General features: G+C 40.7%; 1 pseudogene; it reads left to right on the forward strand.

The window, feature by feature from the left end:
* LOC133659140 (neurobeachin-like) overlaps window positions 1-13821 on the forward strand; it is a 75728-nt pseudogene that overhangs the window by 25313 nt on the left and 36594 nt on the right.

Here is a 13821-nt window from a genome sequence, read left to right on the forward strand (position 1 = left end):
AGAGAAAGCGACGATTACCCCATTAATTTGAGCGAGGATGAAAGATTTGTGGATGAGGAAAGTGAGAGTGAAGGACTACAGTGCAGTGCAGGACGTATCTTTTTTCGCTCTGACCGTAACTTAGGTACAAGTGTTCATTAGATTCCACACTTTCTCCTTTTTCTATTGTGGATCACAGATTTGTATTTTAAACCACCTTGGATACTATATCCTCTTGAAAATGAGAGTCGAGAACGCGAAATGGACATTCACAGTGACTTTTATCTCCACGACAATACATCGGCGAAGCTCTAGCTACTGAGCTAACGTGATAGCATCGGGCTCAAATGCAGATAGAAACAAAAGAAATAAACCCCTGACTGGAAGGATAGACAGATCAACAATACTATTAAACCATGGACATGTAAATACACGGTTAATAATTTACAGCTTGGCGAAGCTTAACAATGCTGTTGCTAACGACGCCATTGAAGCTAACTTAGTTACAGGACGGCGGCGGCGGCGGGCGTTGTAGCTTTCGACGACACCCCAGCCGCCATCAGAGTCGGCAAGAAATATATTTCCCCAAAGTTACGTACGTGACATGCGCATAGCGGCAAGCACGCACGCACAGGCAAGCGATCAAATGTTTGGAAGCCAAAGCTGTACTCATGGTAGCGCGTCTGCTATCCATCTCAAAGTCCTCCTGGTTGTGTTGCTGTAGTCCGCCGCTAATACACCGATCGCACCTACAGCTTTCTTCTTTGCAGTCTCCATTGTTCATTAAACAAATTGCAAAAGATTCATCAACACAGATGTCCAGAATACTGTGGAATTATGGGATGAAAACAGAGCGTTTTGTATTGGATTCAATGGGTCCGAATACTTCCGTATCAACCATTGACGTCACGCGCATACGTCATCATACATAGACGTTTTCAACCGGTAGTGTGGCGGGAAATTCGAAATTGCACTTTATAAGTTAACCCGGCCGTATTGGCATGTGTTGCAATGTTAAGATTTCATCATTGATATATAAACTATCAGACTGCGTGGTCGGAAGTAGTGGGTTTCAGTAGGCCTTTAAGAGCTCTGGTTTCTTCAGTGAAACGGAGGGGTAAGCCTTTTAGGGGCCTTTTGTAGCTTTAGCGGTGCTATGCTATCAAAGGCGTTGCGCGGAGCATCGTTAAAGTTGTCAGTGAGGTTATCGAGCCCACAACATTTGGGAACGGTGCCGTTAGCGAGGGCAGTAGGCCAGCGAGAGTCGGAGTTGTGGCAGCATTGTTAGCAGCTGGCTACTCGCCAGCAGTGTTAAGAAAATTACTTTTAAAAAAGTTATGCATTACAGTTAATAGTTACTTTCCCAAAAAGTAATTGAATTAATAACAAAATTATTCTTTATTAGATGTAATTAATTACCGTAATTTTCGGACTATAGAGCGCACCGGGATACAAGCCATATCCACTTCATGTATTAGCCGCACCGGACTATAAGCCGCACATTGCGAAATTAGTTATTTACACAGTAGTGTTGGAACGATACCAATATTTTGGTACCGGTACTAAAATTATTTTGGTACTTTTCTAAATAAAGGGGACAACAAAAAAATTCCATTATTGGCTTTATTTTAACAAAACATCTTAGGGTACATTAAACATATGTTTCTTATTGCAGTTAAGTCCTTAAATAAAATAGTGAACATACAAGACAACTTGTCTTTTAGTAGTAAGTAAACAAACAAAGGCTCCTAATTTAGTCTGCTGACATATGCAGTAACATATTGTGTCATTTATCATTCTATTATTTTGTCAACATTATTAAGGACAAGTGGTAGAAAATGAATTATTAATCTACTTGTTCATTTACTGTTAATATCTGGTTCCTTCCTGTTTCAACATTGTCTATCTACACTTCTGTTAAAATGTAATAATCACTTATTCTTCTGTTGTTTGATACTTCACATTAGTTTTGGATGATACCACAAATTTAGGTATCAATCCGATACCAAGTCGTTACAGGATCATACATTGGTCGTATTCAAAGTCCTCTTGTGTCCAGAGACATATTTCCTGAGTTTATAAACATAATATACATTTAAGAAGATGTTGTGATGCCCAAAAAAATCGACATAATCATAGTAGTATCGCTCCTGTACTTGGTATCATTACAGTGGATGTTAGGTGTAGATCCACCAATGGCGTTTGTTTACATTTTGACGCGGGTGAGTTATGGTGTGTAGTGAATAGGGTTGGGTATCGTTTGAATTCGAACAATTCCAATTCCGATTCCGATTCTTTGTTTCGATTCCGATTCTTTTAAGAGGCAGGGTCAAAAAAAAGTTTAGGATATTTTAAATGAGCTAGTTAACCTACAGTCTTTCTGAATGAAATAGTCTGACATTCTCCATCAATTTTAATTCTATTAACTTTTTATGAACTTTACTATAAATTCCTCACAGGGCTGTTTTCAACTAGAATATAAATATCAAATCTATGAACTTGAATATAAATATTATAAATTATGAATACATTTTCCCAGGGGTACACTTTCCTCAAGAGAGCTTTATTTTTGAAAACCTCATGAAAACACATTTACACATAAGTGTATGATGCTGCAGGAAACCTCATGAAAACACATCTACACACACAAGTGTATGATGCTGCAGGTACTTAAAAACGTTACCGTGCTCCCACTGATGGGCTAACCTGGTGCAGAAAAGCAAATAAACAATATGAAACAACTTGCAAAACCCAGTCCAGATTAGCAGCAGGTACAGTATAAAATCAGAGACAGTTCTTGTTTAGGAAAATGACCATATCCGCCTTCTCAGGCAGGATGCGTGAGCGTTCTGGACAGATAGTGTCTCCTGCTGTGGAAAATACACGTTCGCTGGGTGTGGAAGAAGCTTGAACGCATAAATAGGAGAAAGCGCGATCTGACAGCAAAGGATAAGTCTTTTGTTGGTTCCACCGGACCACCACCATGCAGCAGGGTCGTCAGACATAAGTATCGGTGGAACGTCCTGGTACATCTGCAGCTCTCTCTCCACTCGTTTCTTGATGGACATGGAGCTCTGTTATTTCGCGGTTATTTCATTTTTTTTTTGTAAAGCTATCCATGCTTGAGCTTGACTGACTCGCTCGGCTACGCTAACACTTCCGGTGGTGGGCGCTTCTTGGTTGGTGTTCAGCGGCTTCTTCTTCCGGTTCGGTGGACATATTTTTTTCCGGTCGGCGGACTGGGTATCGAAAATAGGAATCGAAATTTAAACTTTTGAACGATTCCGGGAGAATCGGAAAGTTAGTCCCGGTTCCAATCGATACTCGATACTCGATACCCAACCCTAGTAGTGAAGCATGTTTAGCTATTCCTCGTCCTGCAGGGATGATACTTGTAAGAAACTTACTTTATTTGTCGCCATGGAGACAATGATTAGTGATTTAGAAGTAGCTAAAACACTGCAGATGGCGGATGGACGTTAGCCGCTAGCTAGCTAGCCCTGTCTTAAAGCAGTGGTCCCCAACCACCGGGCCACAGCCCGGTACCGGTACGCGGACCGATTGGTACCGGGCCGCACAAGAAATAAAAAAATAAAAATAAAAATATATGTATATACAGTATATATAGGGCACATATATATAAACCATGGTATGTGAATGCTTCCATTAAAATCTCCTGAGGATTGAGGAAACCCCTCATGAAACAGGCCTGTAGAGATGAAATAGTCTTGTGATTTTTTCCCCCCACACACATATATATATATATATATATATATATATATATATATATATATATATATATATATATATATATATATATATATATATATATATCAATACAGTCTGCAGGGATACAGTCCGTAAGCACACCTGATTGTATTTCTTTATGAAAAAAAATAAAAATAAAAAGTGTAGTAAAAATGTAGTGGCTTATCGTCCGGAATTTACGGTACTACGAAAAGTAATTAATACGGTTTTTGTTTTTTTAACTTTCATATATCTGGTATATACAATTGAGAGATGTTTCATGAGAAAGGAGCGTGTGGCTGAGTGCCTGTTGCCAAGTGATGTGTGACATCAGCGATGGCGCACTTATTGGCTGTTTAAGCTCAGTATTGGTAGTCTGCGGACTGGAAGGAGATTGATGATGCAAGCGCCTGTGGAATGTTTTCACTGATATTCAAACAATCGACTGAAAGTGCATCAATGGCTGTGTCATGTAAATACTTAGATTTTTCCTTCCTGGAAAAACAATCATTTTTTTCCAAACACTGCTCGCCAGTGGTAAAGTCAAAGGAGTAATTTGAGCAAGGTGCTACATCGGAAAAGTGGTTCAGCAGTGTTGGCTTTTACAATAGCAATGTCGCGATAGCTTGGTTAATATGCAGGCCTCGGCATGTAATTGGAGAAATGTTGGCCGTTTTTAGAGGGCTTTATAGGCGAAATCTATATATCCAATTACCGTATTTTTCGGAGTATAAGTCGCTCCGGAGTATAGGTCGCACCGGCCGAAAATGCATAACAAAGAAGGAAAAAAAAACATATACAGTATAAGTCGCACTGGAGTATAAGTCGCATTTTTTGGGGAAATTTATTTGATAAAACCCAACACCAAGAATAGACATTTGAAAGGCAATTTAAAATAAGTAAAGAATAGTGAACAACAGGCTGAATAAGTGTACGTTATATGACGCATAAATAACCAACTGAGAAGGTGCCTGGTATGTTAACGTAACATATTATGGTAAGAGTCATTCATTAACTATAACATATAGAACATGCTATACGTTTACCAAACAATCTGTCACTCCTAATCGCTAAATCCCATGAAATCGTATACGTCTAGTCTCTTACGTGAATGAGCTAAATAATATTATTTGATATTTTACGGTAATGTGTTAATAATTTCACACATAAGTCGCTCTTGAGTATAAGTCGCACCCCCGGCCAAACTATGAAAAAAACTGCGACTTATAGTCCGAAAAATACGGTAAGCGCCGTAGTCCTCATTGCAAGTTCTAGCAGTTTTTTTATTATTTAGATTGCACAAAAAAGAGTGTTTTTGTCTCACATAGGGCAACATGGGCAAAATAAAAAGGAAAGAAAAAGTGCTGATCCCTTTTTTTAAACAGTATTTTATAAAGGCAGAATTATTAATGGAACTTTTGATTGTGCATACAATGTTTTGCAGGTGACATATGAAGCCCACAAGGAGTACCTGGCAAATATGTATGAGGAGTACCAGCGTCAGGAGGAGGAAAACATCAAGAAAGGCAAGAAGGGTTTGGTCAGCACCATCTCAGGTCTGTCTGCTCAGACCTCCGGCATCAAAGGTGCGGTCGAGATCGGAGAAATAGATCCAAACTCCCAGTCGCCGGGGAGCCAGGGGGACTACGACGGCGCGGACTCCCGTAACCTCCTGGCGGAAGGGCGTCGTCTCCAAAATGCAGCAGACGGTGTCAGCGTGGAGGTCCAGCATCTTCTGGTGGACATCAAGGCAGAGAAGGTGGAGGCTACAGAAGTAAAGATGGACGACATGGACACTCCGGGAGGCTCCGAGAATGGAGCGCTAATGGAGGTGGACTCACTGCTGGATAACGTTTACTGTGCCGCAGTGGGGAAGCTGAGCGGTGACCTCAGCGGTGTGTTGCTGCCAAAGAGCAGCGCAGACGAGCAGAGCGCACCTCCTCTCATCACGCTGGACGATGACAAAGACGGCGTCCCTCACAGCAACAACTTCTTGTTCTGCGAGGCCAACGTGGAAAATGCTTTGCTGCCCGACTTGAATCCAGCTCAACCCTCAGCGTCATCCGCCCCGCAACCGCCGTCTTCCTCCAGTGCCAGCAGTGGACTGGGCCTTCTGGCTCACATGACTGGAAGCTCCGACTTTGTGTCCTTACCCAGCATTTTGGAAAAGGACGAGTTGGAACTCCAGGCAGCTTTGGAGGGCATCGACCGTGTGGCCGCCGCTCAACTTAAGGCTCCGACCCCCCGCGCAAGTCCAGAAGCGAGCCACGGAAGGGTTGTGGCGCCCTCTAAAGGTGACATTGCAGCTGCTTGGAGCAGGAACGCGGTTCATGTGAACGCCACAAACAACACCTCGGATGAGGATGGGAAGGAGATGAAGATTCTGACAACGGCGACCACACGGGTGAGACAGAATACAAAACATGTCATTTCATTGTGTGAATGCTGACTCAAAGGTGTTTCTTAAAACACACAATATAGTCGTCCATCGTTTACTGCGGCCTTACCATGGTATGTATACTCATCTCCACGACTTGGGACTATTAAAGGCCTACTGAAATTATTTTTATTTATTTAAACGGGGATAGCAGCTCCATTCTATGTGTCATACTTGATCATTTCGCGATATTTCCATATTTTTGCTGAAAGGATTTAGTAGAGAACGACGACGATAAAGTTCGCAGCTTTTGGTCGCTGATTAAAAAAAAGCCTTGCCCCTACCGGAAGTAGCGTGACGTCACAAGATGGTGGGCTGCTCACTTTTCCCTATTGTTTACAATGCAGCGAGAGAGATTTGGACCGAGAAAGCGACGATTACCCCATTAATTTGAGCGAGGATGAAAGATTTGTGGATGAAGAATGTGAGAGTGAAGGACTACGGTGCAGTGCAGGACGTATCTTTTTTCGCTCTGACCGTAACTTGGGTACAAGGGCTCATTGGATTCCACACTTTGTCCTTTTTCTATTGCGGATCACGGATTTGTATTTTAAACCACCTCGGATACTATATCCTCTTGAAAATGAGAGTCGAGAACGCGAAATGGACATTCACAGTGACTTTTATCTCCACGACAACACATCGGCGAAACACTTTAGCTACGGAGCTAACGTGATAGCATCGGGCTCAAATGCAGATAGAAACAAAATAAATAAACCTCTGACTGGAAGGCTAGACAGAAAATCAACAATACTATTAAACCCTGGACATGTAAATACACCGTTAATGCTTTCCAGCTTGGCGAAGCTTAAAAATGCGGTTGCTAACGACACCATTGAAGCTAACTTAGCAACGGGACCTCACAGAGCTATGATAAAAACATTTGCGCTCCACCTACGCCAGCCAGCCCTCATCTGCTCATCAACACCCGTGCTCACCTGCGTTCCAGCGATCGACGGAAGGACGAAGGACTTCACCCGATCATCCGTGCGGTCGGCGGCTAGCGTCGGCTAGCGTCGGCAATCGCGTCTGCTATCCAAGTCAAAGTCCTCCTGGTTGTGTTGCTGCAGCCAGCCGCTAATACACCTATCCCACCTACAACTTTCTTCTTTGCAGTCTTCATTGTTCATTAAACAAATTGCAAAAGATTCACCAACACAGATGTCCAGAATACTGTGGAATTTTGAGATGAAAACAGAGCTATTTTGTATTGGATTCAATGGTGTACTAATACTTCTGTTTAGCTAGTGACGTCACGCGCTTACGTCATCATACATAGACATTTTCAACCGGAAGTTTAGCGGGAAATTTAAAATTGCACTTTATAAGTTAACCCGGCCGTATTGGCATGTGTTGCAATGTTAAGATTTCATCATTGATATATAAACTATCAGACTGCGTGGTCGGTAGTAGTGGGTTTCAGTAGGCCTTTAATAGAGCATAAAAAATTGTTCACAAGCTTCTAAATATGTTTTTAACATAACAGCCATATACTAAATCAAGTCAGACTTAATTTGTATTGCACTTTTCATACAGAGGCAAGTGGCAAACACAAAGTGCTGTACAAAAAAAAATAGAAGAGAAGAAAACATTCACACACGCAGCACTATTGAAAGTAACAAAGCAAAAACAAAACATGGCATGGTTGACTGATTGATTGATTGAAACTTTTATTAGTAGGTTGCACAGTACATATTCCGTACAATTGACCACTAAATGGTAACACCCGAATAAGATTTTCAACTTGTTTAAGTCGGGGTCCACTTAAATTGATTCATGATACAGATATATACTATCAAATATATACTATCATCATAATACAGTCATCACACAAGATAATCATCAGAGTATATACATTGAATTATTTACATTATTTACAATGTGGGGTGTGGGATATGGAGGGGGAGGGGGGGTTAGGTTTGGTTGGTATCAACACTTCAGTCATCAACAATCAGCATCAACAATTGCATCATCAGAGAAATGGACATTGGAACAGTGTAGGACTGACTTGGTAGGATATGTACAGCAAGTAGTGGACATAGAGAGAAAAAATCAGAAGGTAGAAGAAAAAGTGTCTACATTTGATTATTTACATTTGATTATTTACAATCCGAAGAGGTATTATGTGGAAGGGAGGGTGTTAGTTTAGGGTTGTAGTTGCCTGGAGGTGATTTTTTAGTGAGGTTTTGAAGGAGGATAGAGATGCTCTTTCTTTTACACCTGATGGGAGTGCATTCCATATTGATGTGGCATAGAAAGAGAATGAGTTAAGACCTTTGTTAGTTCGGAATCTGGGTTTAACGTGGTTAGTGGAGCTCCCTCTGGTGTTGTGGTTATGGCGGTCATTTATGTTAAGGAAGTAGTTTGACATGTACTTCGGTATCAGGAGGTGTAGCGGTTTATAAGACTAGACTCAGTGCAAGTTGTTTTACTCTGTCCTCCACCCTGAGCCAGCCCACTTTGGAGACGTGGGTAGGAGTGAGGTGTGATCTGGGGTGGAGGTCTAGATGTAATCTGACTAGCTTGTTCTGGGATGTTTGGAGTCTAGATTTGAGGGATTTGGAGGTGCTAGGTACTGAGGATTTCAGGAAAAACTCCACCTTTGAGACGTCCACACTGGAGAATAACTACAATTAACGCTATATAAAAAAAATAGTACAAAACATATTATAAAATATATCTAAAAATAAAATATAAATATAAGTCACTTTTAAACTCATTCCACCCAATATAGTAGTCTTGAGTGTATTCTACTTTACTGGACTGGAGGATCGTCTAAGCATCACCTACTCAGTGGCCTAGTGGTTAGAGTGTCCGCCCTGAGATCGGTAGGTTGTGAGTTCAAACCCCGGCCGGGTCATACCAAAGACTATAAAAATGGGACCCATTACCTCCCTGCTTGGCACTCAGCATCAAGGGTTGGAATTGGGGGTTAAATCACCAAAAATGATTCCCGGGCGCGGATCTGCTGCTGCCCACTGCTCCCCTCACCTCCCAGGGGGTGATCAAGGGGATGGGTCAAATGCAGAGGACAAATTTCACCACACCTAGTGTGTGTGTGACAATCATTGGTACTTTAACTTAACTTTAATTGTCACCCGGCCACTACAAATTGGCCACGACCTGGAAAAACTTTATCGCATCTTGGGTAATACATAGAGGTGCACAGATAATTCGATTCGTATCCGAATCATGATTCTTATTAATCCAGATTCCGAATCAATTCAAAATGTTCAAAAATCTATTTAAAAAATCTATAATTTTTTTAATTTTTATTTTCATAAGAATTCATTTTAAAGGCGATCTGCATGCAACCAGAAATAGCTTTTCTAACCTGTAACCTGTTTAGAAAAAGTTTAGTTATAATTATTGTACCAAATTAACACATTGCGAGAATGTGATTAAATCGAGAATCGTGTTCAATCGAAAATTGATTCCGAATCAAATCGTCACCCCAATAATCGGAAGCGGATCGAATCATTTGGTGCCCAAAGATTCACACCCTAATACATATAATACGTACAGTAAATAAGACTTATTTTAGCACTTAATATAAGCCAAAGATATAATGTACAATATGATTTGAAAATTTAAAAAAATCCATGATGTAGTGATGCTGTAAACATTTTTTTTTTAAGTTGGATGATGATTTGGTGTGCATCAGAAAGTACTAAATGGAAAAAAATGGCTAATTTTTAACAACAGAGCAGCAATACAACCAATGTTGTAATAACGTTAAGCTGTAAACTGCTCATTCAGTAATAATAGAGCTGAATGAGTGGCATTATTTTAAAGCGCATGCAGAGGCATACTTGCCAACCTTCCTGTTTTCCCTGGGTATCTACCACTTATTTCTCCAGCACCCACTAAATTTCCTACATTTAAATTTCATCGTCAACAAAAAAAATATTTTCTGGTAGTCCCAGAGCAATACGGCAATAATAAAATAAATGTTATTTTGCTTTTTCCTGAAAACGTCCTCTTATTTCCTGAAAACGTCCTCTTATTTCCGAATGCAAATGTTGAGAATGATGTGCAGACAGACGTACATGAAGCTATAAAGCTCCTTGACCCCGAAAGGGACAAGCGGTAGGAAATGGATGGATGGACGCTAACCACATTTCAAATGCATTCACTGCCACCTTGTGGAGGTATCCAAAAGTACATCACAATGTTGTTTACAGCCACAGCTGTAATGCTTTTTTTTTTTTTTTACCTGGAGCAAAATAGAGACCCTAGTGCAGTGGTTCTTAACCTTGTTGGAGGTACCGAACCCCACCAGTTTCATATGCGCATTCACCGAACCCTTCTTTAGTGAAAAATAAAATGTTGTTTTTTTTCAAATTCAAGAAAAGGTTATGTTTTTTTACTGGTGCACAAAATGAACTGTGCATGAACATCACCTTGTTCAAAGAACAAAACCAACACTGTGCATGAACTCACAACAAATTACACGCCTTACACACATTTCCATGAATTGATTAACGTGGACCCAGACTTAAACAAGTTGAAAAACTTATTCGGGTGTTACCATTTAGTGGTCAATTGTACGGAATATGTACTGTACTGTGTAAACTGTACTGTTTCATATCATGTCATCTCTTCCTTTGCAATCTACTAGTAAAAGTTTCAATCAATCAATCAAAAAACCTGCAAATCAGATGGAAAATTAGAGGGAACATTGTTTGGGGGTATCCAAAATACGCTGATAGGGAGACGTTTTTATTTACACGATAAGTCGGATGTGTCTTTACCTCCGTGGCGGAGGCTCCGCCGAACCCCTGAGGCCGACTCACCGAACCCCTAGGGTTCGATCGAACCCAGGTTAAGAACCACTGCCCTAGTGGTTTTTCACTTGTGTAGACCAGTGGTTCTCAAATGGGGGTACGCCTACCCCTGGGGGTACTTGAAGGTATGCCAAGGGGTACGTGAGATTTTTTTTAACTGTCTGTCAAAAAGAACTGTGAAAAGAAATGCAACAATGCAATATTCAGTGTTGACAGCTAGATTTTTTTTGTGGACATGTTCCATAAATATTGATGTTAAAGATTTCTTTTTTTGTGAAGAAATGTTTAGAATTAAGTTCATGAATCCAGATGGATCTCTGTTACAATCCACAAAGAGGGCACTTTAAGTTGATGATTACTTCTATGTGTAGAAATCTTTATTTATAATTGAATCACTTGTTTATTTTTCAACAAGTTTTTAGTTATTTTTATATCTTTTTTTCCAAATAGTTCAAGAAAGACCACAACAAATGAGCAATATTTTGCACTATTATACAATTTAATAAATCAGAAACTGATGACAGGGTGCTGTATTTTACTTCATCTCTTTTTTTCAACCAAAAATGCTTTGCTCTGATTAAGGGGTACTTGAATTAAAAAAATGTTCACAGGGGGTACATCACTGAAAAAAGGTTGAGAACCACTGGTGTAGACCACTGTAGAGGACTTGGCGGGGAGGTGAATAGTTAACTGGCGCTCGGGTCAAAAGGTGAGGAGGGAGATCCATGTTAGCAAACATCTCAGGCAAACAGAAAGTATTTCTTCCCCCAAAGCAGATAGCAGCCGTACTAGAGGTGCATTAAAGGTGATGCTTCTTGGGGACAGAGTGGGTCACTAATGCATGGTGTCCCTAAATCGCTCGCTTTTTCGATTCGTCTCTGCTACTTTTTTTAAAAGGCTTTTTTTTTTTTTCTTCTTTTTTTTCTTGCAGCATCCTGCTGACTCATTCATTTTGTGTTTATCGGTCGCTCTGAGGTTGTTGTTGTATTTTTTATTGCGCCGCCTCGGGGAGGGGGGCGGGATCTTGTGAGGACTCATTGCAAATTCATCCTTCATTGTGAATGGAATGAATGCAGTGTAATTTCTCCTCTGGGCCTGCACGTTCCCCACAGACTGGAGTATATGGTGAAGCGCTGGCTTCCATACAACCTGATTACCGTAATTTCCGGACTATAAGCCGCACCTGACTATAAGCCGCACCAGCTAAATTTAGGGGAAAATACAGATTACTCCATATATAAGCCGCACCCGACTATAAGCCGCAGGGTTTTGATGTGTAATTACCGTAGTATATAGGGGTTCCTGCTACCACGGAGGGGATTGTCGGGACAGAGATGACTGTTTGGGAACGCAAAGCGTCCCATTTATTAACAATAAATCTTTCAATTATTCAATCAAACTTTCACATCTTTGACATGGCGAACAGCATTCGTGCAGAGTACAAATAATACAACGGTGCAAAGTAATACAAAGTGCTCGCCTGTACGTTATCAAAATAAGCAGCCTACCGGTTATGAAAAGTCAGTCTTTAATCATTGTGTCATCGTCTTCCTCCTGCGTACTAAAACCACTGAAATCCTCTTCGTCGGTGTCGGAGAAGAACAGGCCGTAAATAAGCCGCACCCTTGTATAAGCCGCAGGGACCAGAACGAGGGGAAAAAGTAGCGGCTTATAGTCCGGAAATTACGGTACACTTATTCTTTGTGTCTATGTCGCCCCCAGAGTCTAAGCGGCCGCCTAGCCGCTCCAGTGGACAGTGTGGACTTCAGGGGTGCGGCCATGTCCGAGGACCAGCGGCGTCAGTTCAGCCCAGGCCCTCGCACCACCATGTTCCGCATCCCCGAGTTCAAATGGTCGCCCTTGCACCAGAGACTGCTGGCCGACCTGCTGTTTGCCCTGGAGAGTGACGTCCATGTGTGGAGGAGGTGTGTGATTGACGTGATGAATGCAATATTCATATATTTAATAATGCTATGTGTTTCTTCCCCTCCTCTCCTTCTGTAGCCACTCCACCAAGTCCGTCATGGACTTTGTCAACAGCAGCGAGAACATCATTTTTGTCCACAACACCATCCACCTCATCTCACAGATGGTGGACAACATCATTATCGCTTGCGGGGGAATCCTCCCTCTGCTCTCAGCTGCCACCTCTCCTTCTGTAAGTGCAGCTGCCTCCTCCCTACTACTGTGTTATAGTGCCATCTAGTGGCTGTTTGCACATCTCACTCAGGTTCACATAAAGGTCAGTCACTACCATTTGTTTGTTTGTTAGGCAAATACACAATACAATACTTGGTAATGGTATACATCAGGGGTCACCAACCTTTTTGAAACCAAGAGCTACTTCTTGGGTACTGATTAATGCGAAGGGCTACCAGTTTGATACACACTTAAATAAACTGCCAGAAATAGCCAATTTGCTCAATTTACCTTTAACTCTATGTTATTATTAATAATTAATGATATTTACACTTAATTGAACGGTTTAAAAGAGGAGAAAACACGAAAAAAATGACAATTAAATTTTGAAACATAGTTTATCTTCAATTTCGGCTCTTTAAAATTCAAAATTCAACCGAAAAAAAAGAAGAGAAAAACTAGCAAATTCGAATCTTTTTGAAAAAATTAAAAAAATAATTTATGGAACATCATTAGTAATTTTTCCTGATTAAGATTAATTTTAGAATTTTGATGACATGTTTTAAATAGGTTAAAATCCAATCTGCACTTTGTTAGAATATATAACAAATTGGACCAAGCTATATTTCTAACAAAGACAAATCATTATTTCTTCTAGATTTTCCAGAACAAAAATTTTAAAAGAAATTCAAAAGACTTTGAAATAAGATTCAAATTTGATTCTACAGATTT

Source organism: Entelurus aequoreus, linkage group LG10, assembly GCF_033978785.1.
Source record: "Entelurus aequoreus isolate RoL-2023_Sb linkage group LG10, RoL_Eaeq_v1.1, whole genome shotgun sequence".
NCBI lineage: Eukaryota > Metazoa > Chordata > Actinopteri > Syngnathiformes > Syngnathidae > Entelurus > Entelurus aequoreus.